The sequence below is a fragment of the Tympanuchus pallidicinctus genome, unplaced genomic scaffold, assembly GCF_026119805.1.
Source record: "Tympanuchus pallidicinctus isolate F22 unplaced genomic scaffold, pur_lepc_1.0 scaffold17, whole genome shotgun sequence".
Taxonomy (NCBI): domain Eukaryota; kingdom Metazoa; phylum Chordata; class Aves; order Galliformes; family Phasianidae; genus Tympanuchus; species Tympanuchus pallidicinctus.
In genome coordinates, this window is record NW_026294690.1 from 15,594,477 (window position 1) to 15,615,248 (window position 20,772).

The 20,772-nt window shown below is 43.3% G+C and overlaps 1 long non-coding RNA gene across 1 annotated transcript; it reads left to right on the forward strand.

Annotated features, from left to right (window-relative positions):
• Positions 1 to 7,875: 7,875 nt before the first annotated feature.
• On the forward strand, positions 7,876 to 19,030 carry LOC128078613 (uncharacterized). The gene is made up of 3 exons (XR_008205725.1): positions 7,876 to 7,908; positions 16,058 to 16,104; positions 17,885 to 19,030. It is a non-coding gene; the product is annotated as an uncharacterized LOC128078613 (long non-coding RNA).
• Positions 19,031 to 20,772: the final 1,742 nt, after the last annotated feature.

Sequence of the window (20,772 nt, forward strand, 5' to 3'; positions counted from 1 at the left end):
GAAAAACAGCTAGATGATGCATTTCTCTTCCTCTCTATGACAAATTGCAAACGCCAAAGGTACGTCAGAGGGATGGAGCTGCGTCAAAGGAGCCCTTCTGTGAGGATGCGAGGGAGCCGTGACTCCTGAGTGAGGTCAAGGCCGGCCGGGAGCCTCCATGGTGAGAAATCCTTGATGGACAAACAGTCCACACAGCTGTGAGCTCCCGGCACGCTGCACTCAGGGAGGCTTTGGCACTGACCCTGATGCTGCCAGGATTTCCCCTGCAATTAGCAGCGTGCAGCCGTCTGGAGAGGATGTTCCCTCCGGAAGGCTGCAAAGTGAGCTTAGTTTCTGTGAAGCAAAGGATAAAACCTGGTTAGCCTCTGGCAGACAAAATGCTGACTTGTACCAAACAAATATTGGAAGCTATGTACAGCACTAAATAATGTCTAGTTTGGGGGCTGGCAAGATTGGTTAGGAGCTGGCAGTATGGGGGACAGGTAGGGAGCAGCCAGCAGGTTCTCAGGGCAGAGGTATGATACCTTCTCAATGGAGTTTTTCTTTAAAAAAAGCAAAAACTGTGTTGTTAAAGTCCTTAACTACCTGTATTTGAAGATCGTTGTCTGGAAAGATGAAAAACATACATTTTCATTTCATTTCAGATTAGCATGGTAAACAGGTAGATCTGCTCTTTCAAATGGAGCATTCAGTTCCATTTGCTAGCTTTGTTGCTGATATTTCACCTCTCTTTTATTTACTTTACATGGTTTGACAAGAAATTCTCAGTGAGGTAATATATCTACATGAAAGTCTGGCTTAGGAAACAAGTCCAGAGGTTTCAGTAGGACAGAATCAGCGTAGGTCTTTGCCAATGTACGTCTGCCTCCATTCTGCAGAAAGCGCTCAGCAGAGTTACCCAATCATGTGAATATTTTTAGTAGAAAAAAAAAAAAAAAGTATATATATATATATGTATATATATATATATAAAATATATATATATATATATATATATATATTTTTTTTTTTCCCCTAAAAATAAATATATTAATGGAAATCAAGATTGCATCCACTTGGAAAACAGAAATTGAATCACAAGTAATGGAAGCTATTACTCTGTAAAATAATGCCTTCTCCCAAGCCAGGTAGGATGATTCCTACTGCAAAGAGCTACCAGTACAAAGTAAATTAGTAAACATTCATGTTGCTTTTTGCCATATAACGTTAGACAAAATGTATATGTCATCTTGATTTCCCCTGAGCAGCACAGCAAAAATGTTCCTTACACAGCAGCCAGACAGCGCACTGCATTTCTGAGGCTGAACTGAGGCAGGTGGTGGTACATCTACATTCTCAGTAAACATCAGAAAGAAATACTGCTTGCCTGCTCTGCACTGTTCAAAACTATCTTTTCTTTTCAAAGTTCAAATTAGCACTCATACGCTGAAGAGACCCACAGCACCAGAGTTTGCTGTCCTCAGTGGGGTACCTGGGATCGTGCCTAACATACCCAAAGGCTGCAGGTCCAGCAGTATGGCTCGGCTCCTGCACCTGCACTGCAGTCAGTGACAAGGGGAAGTTTTTACAGACTGAGGTCAATGAGAAGTGATAAAGAATACGAGGAATGACAAGAGTAAATAATAAGGATGGGGGAAAAAAAAGTAAAAAAAAAAAAAAAGAAATCAAAGTATGCTGAAAACTTACCCAAATCAAAATCCAGGCCTTGATGATGTTCTTGCAGGAGCCTGGCAAAATCTCCCGCTGACTTTGATGGTGGAGGATCAGTTCCTTAGGAAGGGAGGGAAATTTGGACGTAACGACAAGAAAGAATGTACCGCAAAGCGAAGGAATTAGGTGAGCAGTGCCGTACAAAAATAACGATTCAGTAGCTGGTAGGCAATATTGTCATCTCTGCACACATCCAAGGACTTAAGTGACCCACTACTCTGGCTGAGGATCTGCTCCCTTAATAATAAGAAAGAGTAATTTAAACTACAGCTTTTCTCATTGTGTTTTACACAGGTTTGGGGAATACGTTATCAAAGGCTCCAATTCTGGCCAAAGTCCACAGGCATCATACCTGTGGTCAGGCCCTGGATAGAAAGATCAGAGCTGTCTTTGCTTAGCCCCACTCCCAAAAACAGATCAATCGGAGGTAACTCAAAAGGAAATATTCTACGGGGAACAGCTGAAGATGCATTTAGAGGAAATAATCCCCATTCAGGATGCCATTATTAAAAGAGAGAGATAACTATCAGAACTGAGATATGTCAGGGCAACCTCATTGACATGGGACTGGAGAACTTCTACTGTAAAAGCAGAGAAACTAGGTCAGTGCTTTTTGAAGAGAGGAAAGCTCGGGTGGACATCATTATTTTATATACGATTCTAAGGGGAATAGCTGGGAGAGATGTCAGAAAACTGGTGTCAAATGCAGGAACAAATGGACAGGCTGTAAGAAAGGGAAACGAACAGAAACTAAAGGAGGTTCAAACCCAAGGGATATAAACATTTCTGTACACATTGAGTAGTTAATGCAAGGGCTGGGTTACAGAAATGGCTGGTAAGAGCAACCAGTCGGGGTTTGGGAAAGGAAATCTTGATGGGGTACAGACACCTAAGAGCAGATAAATCAGTCTCTTGCTCTTGGTCTGTCCTGAGGATTGCCCAAGTTTCAATCTCAAAATTACTTTGAGTTTCACATGTAGTAAATCTCTGTGCAAGCGCAATAGATTGAAGTGACAATTCAGTTTATCACTTGAAGATAAAACTCTGAAGAACATTTGCCTTGTAATTCTATTAATATAAATGTAATTATAAGGGCTAATTCCAATTCAAATGTTAACTTATAAGCCTTGGTGGAGGTAGAAGCCTACGGAGAAAGAGATGATGCTGGAATCCCTGATTTTGATCAATATTTCAATGTTAATAGACTTTATTTATGAGTTGGAGCACATGGTTTCAAAATGAGCCTAATGATTAAGTTGTGTGTGTGTAGACACACACTTCCATACATTCTCTAAGCACTAGAATATTTGCACATTACAGTTGCCTCTAAAGGAGAAAGAAAAACCTCTCAGTGGTGTTGAAAGAGATTAGAAAATTTTTTTGTCCAAAGAACAGAGTGCTACCTTTCACACAAGTGTGAACACGACTTCCAGAAGCTGGTGCTTTAAATACAGATCGCGCCAATGTTTTTTGTTTTGAGTATCTAAGATGTAAACCAGCCACTGAGAAAAAAAGAAGTTGAGGTAATGGCCTGCAGCAAAGGGATTTTAAAGACATTGAAGACATAGACTGTGTAGTCTGAGGTTCTCCCAGTGCATTTCTTATGTCTTCTGAAATATAAAGAAAGAACTTCATCTGGTGGAAATCAGAACAGTGCTATTGAAGTTCATGGAGCTTTGGATTTGGTCCCCATATTCAAATGTAATGAATACAAGGAGGAAAAACGTAGCGCAAATACTGTATATCCAACAGCCCATCGAATGTGGGTCAAATTCAGAGATCATGTGAAAAAGTATAATGCCAGTCCTTTTCTTTGCAAATTTCTCTTGTTTAAGAGTAACACAAATTTTCTACTACATTACCTTGGTTTGGATAATGCCACAAACTTTCCTCCCTTCTTGCCCAAGGGTTAAACAAGAGAGATTTTGAAGTGAATGTGTGAGTAGGAAAGAGTGTAATTGTGCCATTGCCCTGTCCTTTTCTATTCTGCTCAATGGTAGCAGAAATGTACCCGCGCACTCCAGATCATAAAAATCCATAGCAAAGAGATGCTTAGAAATGTGGAGTTCAGCAGAGGATTTGATACACACATTGTAAAAGGTTTGTGATACCCTCGGATCGTTTCTGAACTGCTGGGGTGTGATCCTGAGGTGAGCTGGCCCATCTCAACCTCGGTGATAGCCACCGAGACATTGATGTTGATGTGGAACCAAAAATTTGTCAGGGCACTGGAAAAGAGCGAGGATCACAGAAGTGAATGATACTGATCAAAGCAGATGAGAGTCAGGAGTGTTTATACGAGAGAGGCAGACTCGCACACGCACTCAGCAACATGAATCCGCTTAGAGTTAACGTGCTGTCCATTAACATTTGCTCAAATGCAGCACCTGTCACAGCACGTACAGAGTACGTGTTTGTTGGGTCAGCCTCAGCAGAGGGGAGCGAGGTGAGGTGTGGTAAGAGGGGAGCTCACTCTGCGTGGGTATGACACCTAAACACTGCAGAATGGGTGCCCTGTCTTCTCCCAAAAGAACAAAATCAGCGGCTCGAACTTTGTCTTTACCCCACATTGACCACTGCCCTAATAATACTTGAATATGTCTTGTGCTTTAGTATTTGTCTCCCAGCAGTACCCTCTAGAAAAGGGGCTGCAGCGTCCTTGGTATGTGGCAGCACAGAGGGGAGCTGGAAGCAGGTTTCCTATAGTCAGAGCTCGAACTGAAGGCTCTCACCCCCCAGTTGTGCCCTTACGGATCAGTGCTTGTAGGAAAACAAACAGCCACAGTAGCCACAAAGCTTGCGCCACTGGCTTAGTAGTATATACTGCAAGTGGCACTGGGAGTACATGAGATACTGTGCAGGAGGAAATCAGAGAGTCAGTGACTTTTTCCCTCTCACTGGGTGCTTAAAGCAGCAAGCCGTTACGATAGCAGCTGGGCACTCTGTGGGAAGATCATTCACATCTCATCCACATACGGACTCTCACAAAAGATGATACGTGTTACTTCGTGTGTCCTTAGGCAGTAGGAAAGCAGTGGATTTGCATTTTGGGCAGTCCCAAATGTCATTGTTACTGGCCGTGCTGTTGTTGTGTGTGTTGGCCTGAACTCAGAGAGCTGACAGTGTAGTAGATCGCTTCAGAGCAAGTCCGTGGTCTTAATGAGTAAATGAAGTTACTGTTTCTTTAGTTTATTCTAAATGTTGAGCCCAGCATGGGATCTAACCTGGAATAGTCATCTTGAGAATATTGCAGTGGAAAGCAGAGCCTAGGATTTAACATTGGAAATTAGAAGTTGATCCTGCTTCTTATACAAAATTGAGATTGACAAAATTGAGGTTTATCTACATAAACCTTTAAACAAAGATGTGGCTCTGAATCAAAATTAGGGAACTGAAGAAATGAAGTTGAGGATTTTGTTCTCTTAAAGGAAACTTGCCCAGAAAGGCTGTCAGCAGAAAGAGCTGCCGCAGCAAGGGAGCTAAGCACAGACATTAATGGAGTCGGTTCTTTTTCTAGAGGTCAATTTTGTATAAATCATGATTGTTTAAAAATGACAATTATTGATTAATTAAATTTAGACTTGGAGCTTAGCCCTCTTAGTTTTGAAGAGCCTATACGCCAAATTGGCTTGAATGACTAAGTGAAAAAAAATATTATTTAATTGAGTGCTGCTCAGATAGGAACAAATGCCAGCAATGGTTTTGGAGGCCTTTTCCCCACAAGTACAAATAAAGGGGGCTTTTACAAGTCCCTCTCCATACTCATGTTCCACTTAGCAGCCTGTCCTGTGTCTGACTATAAGGAATTTTTATACTGCAGCCTCCCAGTCCTGCTCCACAGAAGACAGAGTTAAGTCTGAAAGCACCTTATGGGTCCAAAAGCCCAACAGCAAAATGCACAAAGCTGAACTGCACCACTACACAGGTGATTTGTACACTTGCACAGCGTAGTTTAAAATTAACTGGATAAAGTTCTGGAGAAGAAAAACTCTTCTGGGCCAGGGTGGACAGGACCAGCCCCTTCTCGAGGAGGGTACTGCTAGGAGAGGTAAAAGGGCAGTGATCAAGGCCATGTCTGTGGCTTGTGTGGGACTGGAAGAGAGTCAGACCAGCAATGAAGGGACACCATGCTGGCGTCAGGCAATACGTTATCATGGGGAGCTCCAGAGCTGATCCCACACTTAAAAATAGATTGACATTTATCCAGGAGGTGAGTTTGTTATTCTATAACTACAGCACTTTCTATTATGTTTGATAAGGGAAAGAAGATTGGGTCTTGGTCAGAAATATAAAAATTCGTCTCCTAGCAGGGGATAATAGCAGGAGAACAGAGGCAGAAAACAACTGCAGATTGAAAGGAGTTCAGTCCTCAGTGAGAAGCAGCCCTCTGCCTTACTGCCGCCCCTCGGTGCCTCCCTGCAGCCATCCAGCTCCAGGCAAAGCCCTGCTCCTCTCTCCCACACAGTTCTCTGTCTGAGGGTCACTGGGCGATTTGGAGGTGATCTGAGTTCCCTGACGTCATGCAGAAAGCCACCAGAGCAAGGAGAACAGGACCAGGTGCCACTCTGATGGGGTGGAAGAGTTGGGGTGGAACTCAGCATGAGTGTATGCAACACATCCCCGGGTGGAAACAAAGGAAATTTGCACTGCCTGGCTTCTGACTTTCTGTGTTAGGCGGTGCAAAAACCTTAACTTTTTGCAAAAACACAGAACTCTTTTGTTTCAGGGTGTAACAGTTGATCTAAAATGGGAGTTCCTGTTTTCTAATTCACAAAGCTTAAAAGATCGCTCATTTTATATTAAAATGATAGCCTTTGCAAGAGACCTTCAATCTAATTAAAGCCAGGAGATTAGCATCCCTTAGAATATTTGCAAAGCGTGCAATGTGAAGTTAATGAAATGTGTACACTTTTATAAAGCATTAATTTTTAATGAAATAATTTGGGATATGTGCTTTGCTCCTCTGCCTTACCTGCATGGTCCGAAACAGAAAATGTTTACAAAAAAACACAGAGCTGGGAGGAGAAGAAAACAGAGGACAGAAGAAATGGGGGCTTCTTCACACCTGCCCCAAGTCTGTCCTCACCTTTTATATTAGATCTGAGTATGTTCAGTGTTGCTGATTACTGTTAATGATTATTATTAATGAATGAGAATATAACTTCAGAGTGGAGTTCATATTGAAGTTTCAGGTTATGTGTGTATGTGTATGTAACACACAGCATAATATACATACACACAGCATAATATACACACCACATAATATATGTAGTAAATATCTAAATTATATATGTATGTATATAAGCCACACCAATAGAATAGTTAATATATAAGCACACATTATATGTACATTACATAGCACATACTATGTAATAAATACATAATATGTAACTAAATCATGTATTTATGTAAACCACTCATATGTAATAGATAACGTAACACACAGCGTGCACTATGTAATATACATAATAAGTATCTAAATTAAAGATAGATAGCTTTCTATGTCTGAATGATATATTTATGCATAAACAGTCAGTGCTAAGGGAGTTAAATAACACAAACAAGGCAGAAGAGGAGCCAGTGTCGCAAGGGAACATCTCCCTCCATGTGGGAAATGGGCTGAGCTCGCGGGGAGGGAACAGGCAGGTTCAGAAGAGGTCACTGAAGGAAATCCTGAACAATTGAGCCACCTTCCAGGCTGGGCTCCTCTAATGATGGCCCCACTCCTCTGTTATCAACGGAGAAGAGAGAACAGAGGCAGCAGGCTGTGGTACAGCGAGCCCTGTTCAGACGCGCCTGCTGTCCCCGGTGCCACGGAGCACATCCAGCTGGGGCCAGCACAGCACCAGGGCTGATGTGGGAGCACCCAGCCCTTTTCCTTTCACTCCTGCATGCTCTTATTGCACCCTTTGCGTTGCTGCCTTTTGAATTTTACCACCAGGCAGAGCTGGCTGCTGCGTGCCAAACTGCAGCGTGTGATAGCACCAGCCCTACTTCACATTGTGCTTACCGGGTCTTTCTGTAACCTAAACGTTCGAATATCCTAATCTTGCTCTACATTTTAAAGCTGAAAGATAAACCTGTTGTTTAATGAAATCCACAACACTACGGGAATAGTAACCATTGTGTTCTTTCATTTCAAAGGGCGGCTGAAATCTAACATCTGGTGTAACTGTACAAACCTGACCTTAGGTCACGGTAAGTATTGTATTGTTGATGATGGATACGCTTTTTTCATTACAATGCTGTCTCCATTCTGTCAGTGTCCATGCTGTGAATCCTCAGTTATAGCCTGGGCTATTGATAAATACTGATTTTTAACATACAGTTCTTTTTTATACCCTTTTAGGCATTGTAAAAAAAATTTTTTTAAATCTCTCTTCTAGTTTGTTGTCAACAATATGCTATTATATGAGAAAACTCTTCTGCATGATAGCTGCAATGCAGAATGATCAAGGATTATCTGTCTGAAGATGTAGCTGTGATCCTAAAAGAAGAGTGTCACAGAGAGGTGATTGACTCTGGCTAATGCCTTCCCCTGCACTTTCCTCCTTGGATGCTCATTTCTTAGAGCTCTTGTAGGGACACAGTCTGAGTTTTAAATTGTAATGCAGATGTGAGTGCCTATGAATGTGTCTTTGCCCCAGTGTGGAATATTAATTCCCATTTCCAAGGGGCCTGCAGCAGCACAGACTGGGACTGTGCAGCAGCTTGCAGCTCCTACTTGTTTGCTTTGCTGAGCGTATCCATTCCTAGAAATTCCCATTTCATTGCCACAAGAACTTAGCAAGACTTTTAGCACCGTAACTTCAGATTTTTTTCTCCCTAAAGCTATGAAATCCTAACTTTATTTTCTTATCTTTGGGGCCCCTGGCCCACAGGCTCAGACACAAGTCCTGGAGACAGGGCTGACTGGGCTTGCTGGACTCACCAATGGTGAAGGGAGATGTTCTCCTTCTTAATCCATGGTCATGATGGTCATGCAGGCATTGGGCTCTCTCTAGGTGCTCATATGGCTTCATGATGTTACTACATCACAAACAGGTAAAGCAGAATGCATTTGGCTCACCATACTCCCTACTTACCATATCTCTCCAGCCATCATTCCTAACCCAGGACCAACTGCCATGGGAAACATCTGGAAGCACAGCAGTCACACTTTTAAGAGACATCATCTACTCATTTCAGTGCTGCCAAAGCTAAACACATATATGGATTTGTTCATTATTATTTTTAAAGTAGAATTCTGTTTGTTTAACAGCATCTGAAAAATGAAGTACCTGGGGCAACGTTGCTGCATGCAGCTGGTGCTGTCCTCTCCATCGGTCCAAGTGAGCTGCAAGCTGCCCAACATCCATTTACTTTACCAGGGCACACACACCTGTGTGGGACTGCTCAACGACAGGCCTCTTCCTTGTTCCAGGTGCTCACATTTTGCAGTTAAGCAACATTATTTTTTTTCAGCCAGTGACATCAAAGCACTTTGCAAACATTTCATTAAACCTCTCTGCTACTGGTAATGCTCCCTGCAGTCACATAAGCAAACAGAGGAATGAAGCAGCACCAGCAATCTACAAATAAAGTCCCCTTAAAGGGGTTTTGGGCCAGAGGCATCCAAAATCAGCCATGGAGACACCAGAGCAGAGCAGCCAGATCCCTCTCCCTGCAGCCATGGGTGAAGCAGCCTGGGGTGTTGCTGCTGAGCATGGCTTTGCATCATGCTGCCAGCTGAAATGTGTTGGCAGGACAGATAGCAAAGCCCTTGTGTTCTTCCCACCCATTCTGCACTTTCTGTGACCTCTTCCTTTCATCAGTAAAAGTAAATTGAATGCAGTACCTTTAAAGACTGTCTGGATCCAAAACATTCATAGCCACACTGTAACCATGAGTGAAAAGTTAAGAGAGAGTATGGTTTGTACCTAAGGGCTCTTTTGCTTTTTATGTGTTTACATATACCAGCCAATGGTCAGCAAATAAGCACCACAGCTTGTAATGAAATGGTCAAACCATCTGTTTTAATCTGCGATTTAATTTCACTGTGAAGTATTAAAGTTGTTCTGACGGTTGGGTTGGCACGGCTGCTTCATATGAAAAGTGTTGAGTATCCCAGTTATTCTGCACCACATGCAGTGGCTATTATATGCTGTATTGTTATTTTCTTCCTTTAAAAACATTACAGAGGGCTGCTTAATGCAGCACGATGGAGCTTTGGGTCCCTCTTTTTGGTTAGCCACAGGTAGCAGCTGCTGTGGGCTAACACTGCATCTCTTTCTGTGAACAGCAAGCATTTTTCTAGGAAGTGCTAAAAATAAAAGAAATTTGAAGAAATTGAATACCCAACCCGGCACAGAGGGACTGAGGAAGGGGCAATGCTCAGTGCCACACAGGGACAGTGCCCTGAGGACGACAGAAGAGCAGTTTTACTCCTGAAAGGCACTGTGTGAACAAAACACAAGATCCACAGACCAAGGGTCGTGTTAGAATCAGGCCGTGTACAGGACAGGGGGCTTAGAAAGAAAGAATACCCTCACAAACAGCAGTCTGTTGGTGACCCATCTCCCCCAGTGAGCAACATCTCAGAGGATGGCCCTGCTCCTGCCTTGCTGGGATAGATGGACAGCAGTTACAGGGCACTTGAGTTGGTACCACTGGTGTCCCCAAGGTACAGACCCTTCATCCACACACTGTGACATGTCTGTAGATAGGGCCATGCACTTTTCTCCCACTGCAGCTCCCCAGCTCAGAGGCAAGAAGCACTGCATCCCCATGAACCCAGTACTTGGGCTAATCTAAAGCCAGGCTGGGAGTCATGGCTAATTAACTCGGCGCTTGGGCATCCTGACATGACTGCATGGCTTCTGGGACCCATGCTTGTATTTCTGCCCACGGCCTGCTGCTCTGTGCTATATATCTGCATGCTCAGACCCTGCTCGGGGCTCCCAGCAGAGGATGGGTAGAGCAGGCACTATGGACTTGGCAGCCACTATGCCCAGGGCCATGCTTTGTCTGGTGTTATTTGGAGTAGTTGGTGCTACTTGGAATGCATTTTCCTGAACATAAGCTGGAAATTACTGATTTTTACCTTACACAGCTAGTATAAAAGCACTAATGTCCTAATGAAGAGCCTCACTTAGCTAAATGCTTCATACAGCTGAGTAAAACAAAGAATTTTACTAGAGCTTAACCCAGTCGTTAATAAGCTTTTTAACCCTGACCTTTCAAATCAATGATCTACCACTGGTTTTACCTTTCAAGAAGGAATTCCATTTTCAAGTGATAAAACATATTTTGCACTCCTTACAATCTAATGATTATTCTCAGCGTTACTGGATATATGAGGCCATCAAACCATTAGAAGGTATAAAATGTATTAATGTACAGCATTCACAGCTACATTTGCTTTAGAGTCAATAAAGGGAAACAATTTATAAAGGGCATTTATGCTCATTACAGAATATCGATAGATTGTTTCTCCCATCATTCCCGAAGTATGAAGAGCTCCATTTTGTGACAGATAGCAGGGGATTTGCATAAGCTCTTTGCTTACTCCAAGGGGTTCTCTAGCATGGAGGGCTCATGGCCAGGCTTAGGGCTCAGTTGTGCATGGGTTGGGATGTGCTGGTACTCACAATTCTTCCTTCTCCATTTGAGTGGCTCACAGTGGCCGCTTGAAGGCTCAGTAGACATCTACAGTGATTTCTGCAGTAGGCATTAATTAGCACAATGTTGTGGGCAAATTGGGCTGAGGTTAGGAAAGAACAAGGGGAGTTATTTGTGGGGAAGGTCAGGGATGAAGCACATGACTGCTGAAGGGCTCTGCAGAGCAGCAGGGCAAGGGAGGCTGCTCCACCTGCATGGGGGGAAACGGAGAGGAGTTACAGGTCATGCAGAGGAAATACAGGAGCAGCAGTGCTATAGCTGGAGGTGGAAGCTTCTCAGTCTGTCCAAGGGAATGGCTCAATTAACTGCAGAAATAAAATCTGTGAAGAGACAAATGATGAAGGCACTGGGCTGAGTCTCAGTGGACCTGGATTCAGTTTGTGGCTGTTTTCAGGTTTCTGTCTGACTTTTGGCAAGCCTCATCAGCTCTCTGTGCCTTGGTTTCCCACCTGTTAAAGAGGAATAGCCATATTTCCCTTTTCTTCTGCCTATTCCAACAGCAAGGTCTCCTGGCAGGTGCTGCATCACTCACAGCACATGCAGAGTGGTGGGTTCTGATCTTTGCACTGATGCAGGGGCAAAGAGAGCAGTGCCATGGGAGCCCCCAGTAGCCAGGGAGCTGGGAGCTTTGTCTAACTCATTGAAGAGGTTCCTTAATATCAGTTCTCCAAGGCCATAAGAAGAAAAATAATCAATCAGTAAATGACAGAAGGAAAGTGATTCCCGTCTCAGTGAAGATTTGTAGGAAATTATTGTCCGGAGTAGAAATATCACAGGTTGAGAAAGTAGAGAAAACATTAACTGCAGCACTGTCCTGGCTGCATAGCATTGGTCTGACAACAAAATGCATTGAATGGAATGTCAATTGCAGGGACTTTCTGGTCACAAGCAGTCCTAATTAGAAATGCAAATGCCAGTGAAAGGGAGCGTGGCTGTTGACCGTGGACTTTAAGGGAAGTTGGTGTTAGTGCTAGTAAATTAAGCTTTAATTACGGGCACTCTTTTCTAAACAAAGTGCCTCGCACATGCAGATGGTGAGCCATCACTGATCCATTAAAACCTCTGGAACCAAAACACTGTTGTTTGCCTGCTCTCACTAAATACAAATATCAAGACTAAGAATTCTCAAGGTTTGGGTTTTCTGCGGGATGGCTCCTGCACTGCTCCTCATCCTGGGGCTGTGCCCTTGCGCTGAGCGAGAGCGCAGGATGCTGCAGAGCCCCTGCTCGGGCCAACACCTCCATTCCCCGCTGGCTGCATTATTAAAACAACATCTCCACTTCCAAGTAAGTAAATAAATCTTGCTGGCAAGTTTGTCTTGTGACAGCCAACATCTCGTCTCCCCGAGAACTGGGCTGGTGTCCTGCAAAGCCGCTCTAAAGGCTGAGAGCAACAGCCAAGAGAGACACCAAATCCATCTTCTGAGGTAGCAGACACAATGGAGTAAGATAATACATTCTAGAAATCCTGTTCTTAAAGTTCTGAAAAAAAATCATTTAATTTCCTAAAGTTACAACAGCCTGCTGTCATTTTCTCAGCCAGCATTCTTTTAGCCTTTGAGAAAGCACAGTGCCCCAAGAGCTCTGCTGCCCTGAGGAGGCAGCACCGCAGACCCACCCCGAAAGGCCCAAACACCTGGTTTCAGGTACAACAGGAAAATCTGAATATACCTTACCATAAATATGCATGTGTGACATGAGAGCCCGCCGCCTCCTTGGAGAGATGCCATAATTGACAGAACAAAAAAAGTACAACAAAACTTCACATCAGTGGTGGATCAGAAGCACAGAAGTAACCAAAAGGCTAGGAAATTACAGGTTTGCTGACATCCTGCTCAACCTTACCCATTCTTCATTGAAAAGAGATAATAAGTAACTATAGGAGAGCTGTCTTAAGGCTCCATTCATTCCTTTTGCTAGCCCAGCTGAGAGGTGGTATAACATAACGTGCACTGGCATCTGGCATGTCATTTAATTACACCTTCAGCTTGCTGGGGAAATGTTTGAAGTGTCAAGGTAAGCAAACGATAAAAATATATTTCCCTGCTACAGGAGAGCTCCCGCAATGCGAGCAGAGAGGGCCAGGCCTGCTCCAGCCATCACCCCAGCTCTGCTTGAGGAGCTGGTGCAGAGGAGCATCGTTCCTGAGCTGTAATTACCCCTGGGTAAGGCACCACGTGCTGCAGGCAGCCATGTGCCAATTCCCCAGTGGACACTTGGGAATTCTTCCTCTGCCAACCACTGGTGTAAGAAGAAATCAGCAACACTGGCTCAGGTTAAGCTCAGCTTCATTTCCTCAGCGCCGAATGCACCCCCATTCCATTGACAAAAAAGGGAAAGTATACCAAAGGCAGTGAAATGCCAAGAACCAGTCCCTCGGATGGACCCAAGGCCACCCTTGCCACTTTGGCCCCAAGTCCCAACCAAGCAGAAAGCAGTCATGCTGGACTCATTACCAGTAATCACAGTAAAAGGAATAAATCTCAGCTTTCTCACCGAGCTTGGGGGGTTGGGAAGAAAGGAGAAGAAAGTTCAGCGCAGATATTAGTCACCTTGTTTTGTTCTTGCTAATGGAAATTTCTCAGAAACCAAAATAAAGGGTGTGGTGTAAGAACCTAAAAAGAATAAAATTAGCTAAAACCCACATCCTAACTTTTAAAGCCAGTGCACGAGTGCAGGTGTCTGCAGCTGAGCATGGTGTTTCTGTTTCAGCCCATCCGAGTATGAGTCATTTCCATCAAAAGAGGAGGATGCCTTGATCTGTGTGCGAGCAGCAGCTGTTGGAGCAAACACAAACATGCATGCCAAGGATTGTAAGGATGGAGTTTATCTACTATGTAAACAACCACCTGCTTCAAATGAAAAATTACTCCCTCACCACCTGAATAAGATAAGCATGTGATGGGGGGAAACGAAGAGACAGATTTATTATTAATTTGCTGGAACTTTCAAACCAAACATCTCTTTTGCGGTGGAACAGTAGGATGCACCAGGAAGCAGTGCTCCTTGCCCCAGACCTGCTCAGCAGCATTTCTTTTGCCTAAGTGATTTTCCTTTTTTTTTTTTTTTTTTCTCCTAAGTCTGCTGGAGATGAAAACACCAACCCAAAGAAGATAATTAAAAGCTAAATGAAACCACGTACAGCTGTGCTACTACATAGCTAATGAACATGCAAATATATACATATGACAAGGACATAATGCAGACTGGCTGCTTTGAGTGCTGAGTGCAGATTTCCAAGAGCTGGAAATGCTATTGATTATAGCTGAGCTAAACTTCCTGACTCCAGACATCAAAGATCAGCCTCAATGTAATCATCGCACAGCATATGGGAGTGTGGATGTGAGGCGCTGATGGGTGATGGCTTGGGGACCTGAATGTTTGCACATAGGGTGGAAGACATCCCATTGGCCACCCAGGACTGAGCACCATACAGCCCAGTCTTTTTGCCTATTGAGACTCCAAAACTGTGGGTTTGAGCTGGGATACTCGCTTTTGCCTTCCCACATCACTTGACAAGGTGCTGGTACATGGAAGGCACATTCTTGGGAGGACCATGCAGTAGGTAACACGTATAAGGCAATGCTTCTGGGCTCTTGTGAAGCAGTAGGCATGAGCACCTGGACGGGTTCTCCTTGCATGACTTTCTCCCACTCTGGCGTGAAAGAAGATCAAATCAGATTTCTCTTATTAGTCAAAAACTGACAACCAATTTATCAGCATCCATTGATTCCTCTGAGCTCACAACCCTGAATACAGAATGCCATTCCCAAGGCAGTTCCCAAGGAGCTCCTTGCACATCAGGGCCCCAGCAGAGAAGAACCTCAGAGCCTACCCAGAGATGAGATGAGATGAGATATGCACAGAGCAGAGGGGACCTGGTCTTCCCCACCTTCACCTTGAGCCCCATTTCCCAGCCACACCACGATGGCGATGTTACAGAAACAGACTTGTTCTCCTCCACGATGGCCACAGAAGCAGCACAGAGCCTGAGGGACTTTCCAGGAGCATCACAGAGGAATGGAGCACAGCCCTGGGGGGAGAAGATGGCAGAGGCTGCATGACAGAAACCAAACTTGTGCCGAACACAATGCTTAGTGCATAAAAATTAATCAAGTACTACAATGACTTGCTTTATTCATAATACTTAATGGTCATGTAATAGGAGTTTTTATTCTGCAGTTAAAGTTCATAAGTGCGGGTTTTACATGTAGAAAGGTATTATGCTGATAGTTTAATTACACACCTTTCTGCACACCAAAGGAAATGGGTTATGCGGGTTTTGTAATTAAAGAAGGACTTCTGAGGAGAAATGAACTTTGCAGTTAGCAGTGTAGTATTTGATTTTTATCAGGTGTTTTTGTTTTGAGTTTGCTAGCACTCGTTGTGTGGCAAACAGGTGAGAACACCCCAAATGGCACAAGGTGCCAGGGAGAAGCTGTGAGCATGCAGCAGAGTAGCAGTATTTAAGAATAGCATGGGTGAGCACGAGGCACCAGAGTCGTGTGTTGGAAGGTGCTCCAGAGTTCTGTCTGTGCAATTCTATACAGTACAAGTCTGTCCAGCATGTCTAGGAAACAGGAAAAAAAATATATATAAACGGAGCACTTAATTAAAACGAAACCCTGGTACTCGCCAAAATAATTAAAAGCTCTACTTCTTATTTTTCGTATTTTTGTTTTCAATAGATATCATGGGCACTGAACACAGTTTTCCCTTCCTGCATCCTACAAAGGTAACAAAGCCAAAAATATGATGGATAAGGGTGCGTGTTTGCTATTGGAGTACTCGGGGCCTACTCAGAGCATTTAAGGTAAAGATGGGTACGAGCCATTGCCAACTTAGGGCAGCTCTTATCTCCCATTAATTAATGATGCGCCTCCTATGGGGTGTCAAGGAAAGCAGTAGTGCCAGGGCTCCTATAGCATAACTTCACTTCCATATCAAAAAGCATACAAAAAGCATATTTGGGTGTATATACACATATATTTACAAACTGCCAGGAGAAATCCATTTTCACGCACAGTAAATGAGCCATAGGTTCTCGCACTGGACCCAATCAGCTCTGTGTTGAGGTCTGTGGTACAAACAGCTCAGCACAAATTAAAAAGAACTAAGGAGAATGGTCCAAAAAGAAAATTTGAAATCGACTTTACAAAAATAAATAGAAAAGGACAGGGCCTGAATTACTGTGAGAACGCCCTTTCCTTTCTGGCAAGGTGAATGTTATTGTTTGCCTGTGAAGATGGAGCCCAGGTTGAGGATGCCCACAGCCATGCTCCTTTTGCAGTCGCTCTTAGCCAACAGTAACGTCTGAAAGTGCACATCTGCTACACAGAGCCACTGCAATACTCTCAACATCCATTTAATTGGAGTGGACGCTTGGTAATTACAACAGGAACAGTTGTGTAAAGGGAATATCCAAATATAACTGGACATTTTTCTTTGCATTTCCTTGGCCAACTGCATAAAATTAATGACAATGAGAGAGAACCGTAACTGTTCTTCTCTTATTAAATTCATACACTTTGGCTCTACTCGTGGTTGTTAACATACTGTTGAAAGAGCTACGACTTCAGCTTTCAACCCTCCTCCTGCAGTCCTCACTGCACTGTTGTGGATCACAAATTTTCATTTGCTTAAAAACAGAACGTTACTTATAAAACAACAACAACAAATGTCAACCGAATGCAAAGAGGTATAAATGTGATTGCTCAGTGTCAAGTTGAGATCTTCAGTGTATAGGACAAGAGCAAATGGCCTTAAACTGTGCCAGGGGAGGATTGGGTTGGATATTGGGAAGAATTTCTTCTCTGAAAGAGCAGTCAGGCACTGGAATGGGAGGTCGAGGAGCCACTGTCCCTGGAGGTGATAAGGCAAGGATAGCTGTGCTAAGGGACATGGTTAGTGGGCAATATTGGTAGCAGGGGGGCGGTAGGACTGGATGATCTTAGAGCTCTTTTCCAACCTTCATGGTTCTATGATTCTATGATTCTATGGAGATCACGACGCTTTGAGGCTAGGCTGAAGTACCGTGTAGGCAACAGGCAGAAGTGGTGCAAATACACACACATATATACAAAATATATATAGTTTGCATTATTCTTTTTGGGTGTACAAGGACGGCACATCCTTTGCCATCAGTAACACAGGAGATTCCCTCAGCCCCAGGCTCACTGCTCAGGCCCCCTGGTGCAAATCCAGGGAGCGCTGTGCAGTTACAGAGATGCTCTCTGCAATGCACATTCCTGCGATCTGCTGAGCCCTCCACCCTTGCAGAAAATGATATATCTCCAATTTTATTTTATATATATATATTTTTTTAAGTCTAACAAGGGTAATTATAATGGGATTAACAGATTTTTTTTTTCCCTCCACAAAGCACAACTGTCTCATATCAGAGAGAGTATTATGGCAGACTTATGACTAGACGAGTTTTTACTGTATATGGAAATGTATTAAAATGAATGTATGGCTCAAACACACACGTCGCTCGCTGTATTGTTTTGTAGCAGCTACTTCTCCCACAAAGGGCGACCACATGTGAAGAGCGAGATTCCCAGTAAGTATCTGGTAAACATTTGGAAACGAGAGACAAATAGCGCAGTGCAATTGCACCATCGTACTTCAAATACCCACTTGAAAAAAAAGAGAAAGAATCCATTCTGCAACGCGCCAAGCCTGGCTCCCAAAACCGGGAGGAATCGCAACGCCGGTAAACTTGCAGAAATATTTTTACAATTTTATTAGAGGTTTTAATTCAGTGCTTTATCTACCTCTGTTAGTCTGCAAAATAGCTTTAAATATTCAAGTGGTAATTAATGAATCTTTTATGTTGCAAATCAAACATTTTCATCTGTGCTGTGGTACAGTGGCAGCGAGAAGGAGGGATTTGGAGCGTAATTGTTTCTCCTGTTCCCCTCGCAGTGCTGAATGCCTTTTTACCCTTTATTATATCATCGGCTTTTGCTTCAGTTCATCAGCGCGTTGCCACATCTTATCGGTCGATATTTGCTGTCTGGTTTGTTTTTTTTTTCCTCGGTTCAAGATTTCTTACTGTGCCTTTGCCAGAGACATTCCTAAGGAGATGGAAACTCTCTGAATGTGGAATTTTCGCATGAGTGCAAAATAATAAAAAGCATGTGTGTATTAAAAAGGGATCAACTTAATGGGAAATGAGCATTGGGTTACATTAATATTCTATTACAGTAAAAATCATATTTAATAAATTTTCTCCAGATTTTTCAGAATCTTACTGTATTTTTCTAAGTTCTATGCCAATCCAAAGAAACAGTGTGTATGATACATTTGATTTATGTTAAGTAAATAACCTGCACAGCCCGTTTTGGGGTTTAAAAAAAAAATTAAGTGTAGAAACACACACCAGACTGCAGTGTGTGCTTAGTTTCCATGTGCCGGGAGAAATAGTGTTGGTCTTGTGCAGCAGAAAGACTTTATAAACAGTATTCTATTTTATTGATGCTATATGTGGAGTTTTATGTTATGTGGCAAGAGCACGAGAATGAAAACATTGTAATTTATCCTAAACCGTAAAATTATACTGGTACTAAAGTAATTACTTCACATATTAAAACACGGTTTCCTTTACTTTCCTTTGTCATCGCGTAAAATTAGGAGCTGGGCGCTGCAGTGGAGCTTTTCTCGCCTTCCCCATCTTGCACAAAGCATTGACACATCTGTGATGGCACACTATATCACCCGACCCTTGTTGTTCTGTGACCCTAATTAATATTATACTGGGTGACATTTATGTATCAGAGCAATAAGCTAAACAGGAAACAATTTATGTCACCTAAAGCTTTTTAACAAATCGATGCAACTATTTGTAATTGCTTGTTTCACAAGATTAAAAGTACTCAGCCTTGATCTTCGCCCACGGTTTTGTGGCCAACATGACCTGTGCTTCCGTTGTAAAATAGGAGTGTTGGTGATCAGCACCTATTTCCATCAAGTAATCCATATTGCTAATATTTCTGGAATGTTAATGTAGTTACAATTTATAGCCGATCAAATGTGGTTACCTAAATTGCTGTTGCTAGTAGACAGTTTAACTGTCTTTATTAATTACAGTATAATTTAATGTTTGAGTACAGGCACTTGTGTTGGTCATTTTTACAGCCAAAGCAGTTATGTGCCTTATGACGAACCATTTTAGCATTTTCAATGGAAATTTGCTAATATGATGAGTGATAAAAATGTCAAACTCTGGTAAATAATGGTTATTGCTTTGGCTGGAATTAATCCTTGAAAGGACGGTTACCTTCAAATTACCATTATTGCTTGAAGAAAAAAAAAAAACACAACATTTTTTAGGCTTCTGAGATGCATCAAAAATGGCTGCTGAGGGCTTCCAAACAAATGAAGATGCAGCTCCAGCCACAGGGGTGGTGTTTCCATTTCTCTTTTTCCAGATAGAGGAATTCCCTGTTGAGTAAGATTGGAGGTAGGGCTGTTTTGGGTTAAACACTCCGCGCAATGCTGTTGACTATTTCCAGCCCAAGTGCTTTGCATCTGCCTAATGGAGCCGATAAAATGGGGCAGGGAGAGGGCCTCTACCAGGTGTAATGGCAGATGGGGACAAAGAGTTACAGGGTGAGCAGGGACACGTGTATGGCACGAAGGGGACGTCACCAGTCACAGTGGCAGTATTGGCCATGAAGCACCCGGCAGTTGTCAGCACCACCATCATGGCAGTTGGGTGAAGGGCAGAGCTCACCTCCTCTGCAAGGAATTTGAGCAATGACCCGACTAACTCGCTATTAAACCAACGTTTAACATCATCACTGGGGCCGCAGCCTGATTACTAGGTTAAAAGGGCTAATTAGAGTTTGTTGTGCTGCAGGGCACGTCTCTGTGGGAGTGAACAGCACCAACAGTTGGTTGTTCCTTCCATCAGGCCACTGCTGTGAAACCTGCCATCCTTTGCCATCACAGCCCAGGTCAGAGGGCGTTATGCAGCTCATCAGCAGCTGTATGCACAAAGCACAGCGAGCATCATGCTGTGCTGGGCCTCCAGCTCCCGTGCTAGGCCATGGCTGTCTTCAGGCTGGATCCCCTCCTGGTCTGTGCAAAGCCAGGGTGACCCCTATGGGGACAAGCATCCTCATCCAAGGGGCTGAGATCTCCCCAGGCCATGTTCCTCTACCTGGAGCTGACCCCACCACCCGTGCTTTGGAGACACAGAGCACTCCTTCCAAAATAAACACTCTTCTGCCAGTGACGTAGGAATGTTTTCTCAACTACAAAAGCAAGACCTCTCCCATGTACTAAAACTTCACTAGTGATAAAAGAGCGATATGTGACCTAACTCAAATCCTATCCTTTGCATTTTTCATTAGCAAAATCCACCCATCAATACAATTTTGAGACATGTTGTAATGAG